Genomic DNA, 1,835 nt, shown 5'->3' on the forward strand with positions numbered 1-1,835 from the left:
AGGATGGCTGAGGTTGGCAGGGACCTCTGGAGGTCATCTGGTCCAACCCCCTGCTCAAGCAGGGCCACCTAAAGCCGGTTGCCCAGGACCGGCTTTTGAATATCTCCAAGGAAGGAGACTCTCCCACCCTGAAGATTTGTGCTTCCGTAGAGCTGGCTCTGGGCTGGGTGCACTTTTAACTGCTGAAGTTGGAAGCCATCAACTTGCATCTGGTTCCTAAGTATGGCCAAGTCTACTTGGTCTCTGCACGTGTGGATCTGATGAATTTGCACGGCTTCCTAATTAGGGTGATTGCCTTCCCGTCTCTTCTGCTTCTTGCCCTTACCCATTCCTTCCGAGCAGGGCATGTGCACTGTGAAATGCAGGACAGCACTTTGTTGATCCCTTGGGAGTGGCCAAGACAGCAGGACTGTCACTGCCAAAATCCTCACCACTGAGGTGAGGCAGTAAGCAGATGTTGGGACTTATGGACATGCAAGTCCTACTATGGAGGAAACTACCTTTTGGTGATAATGCGTCCGCTTGCAGTGTGGAGAGAAGAGGAGGAAATGCAATAGGGTGCAAAGAGAAAAAAGCGGCATAAGTGGACGCGAGCAGGGAGATTTTGTTCACAAATTTGAGATGGAGGCAGAGGCAATGCGCAGGGATGTCAAGGGCCATCAGTTGGGATATTTTGCATTGACTGGTCTCAGGAGAGACGGTGATGGCCTCTGAAGTGGATTGCTTGGGTTTCGGGAAGAAATGCTTGAAGGAAGGGGAAGCATGTGGGCTCTCTCCTGTGGTGTCCTTCTTCCCCATCAGCCCCTGCAGGAGAAGCCGCCGCTCCCTCCTGGTCCACAGGCTCTCTCCCTAACCTGCTGCCATTGAATCCCTCAGGGAGGTGCTGTGGAAGAGAGCGCCCTGCTGAGCCTGTGGCTGAGGGCAGGGGGCTGAGATGCTCCGCAGGGGCATCTCAGCATGTCCTCTGCAGCCCATCCCTGAACCAGCACCCAGGGGCTGAGCTTAAGGGTGTTCGGTTGTCCCCGGCTGCCGCAGCACAGGGCGTTGTGCTGCTGAGCACATATGCAAGGAAAATGCTGAGAATGGAAACTCAGCCCACAGTCGCTTAAAACCCTGATGGTGTCCCATGCTGAGTAATTTCTGTCTACCCACGGGTAGATATCTGTGTGTACTCCTTCACCTGACTGCTGGCCCCATCTGACAGAAGTGGTGTCTCAGCGTGGAGGGGAGGGCCAAGGGGAAACACAGGCAGTCGGAGGCCCTTCGAAGAGACCAGTTTGCGGCCTTTCCGCTGCTGGAGGAGAAGGAAAGGCGGCAGCAATGGGTGATGTGCGGCGGGAAGGGGGTCTGTCAAACCGGGCGCATTGGGAGCAACTGCGTACCCTGCGGGGGGGCAGAGCTGCAGGCAGCACTGGAGCTCTCCTCTCCTGAGCTGCTCAGCACTAAACTGAATGATTGCTGGGTATAATCACAGCGGATGTTCAGGACCGTGTTATGTGGTTTCCGGTTAATAACCACAGCAAGCCCCTGAGATGGCGACTTAGCAAAACCCACGCAGGCTCTGTAGTCTCTCTGAGATAAAAGACACTTGTTCACAGTCTCCAAAGCCGTGGGCTGGTTTTCTCACTTATGTATGAGCCTGCCGATAGGAGCAGCGGTAGATGGACATTTTTGTTTCAGACAGAGGCTTTGCCTCCAAGCTCCAACACGGCGGGTGTCTCCACCCCCCCATTCCTGCCCTGTGGTCCCCCACACACCTCCTCTGCTACTCTCCTGCCCAGTAGCACCCAGTGATTCCCCACCACAGTTCAAATAAGGGTGTGTGGATTTGCTCT

At 55.0% G+C, this 1,835-nt stretch overlaps 1 protein-coding gene across 1 annotated transcript in view; it reads left to right on the forward strand.

Annotated features, from left to right (window-relative positions):
- The window catches only part of CD101 (CD101 molecule), a 16,932-nt gene that overhangs the window by 10,467 nt on the left and 4,630 nt on the right, over window positions 1-1,835 (forward strand). The gene's annotated exons all lie outside the window — the stretch shown is intronic.

This window comes from Pygoscelis adeliae, unplaced genomic scaffold (assembly GCF_000699105.1).
Source record: "Pygoscelis adeliae isolate BGI_AS28 unplaced genomic scaffold, ASM69910v1 Scaffold124, whole genome shotgun sequence".
Lineage (NCBI taxonomy): Eukaryota > Metazoa > Chordata > Aves > Sphenisciformes > Spheniscidae > Pygoscelis > Pygoscelis adeliae.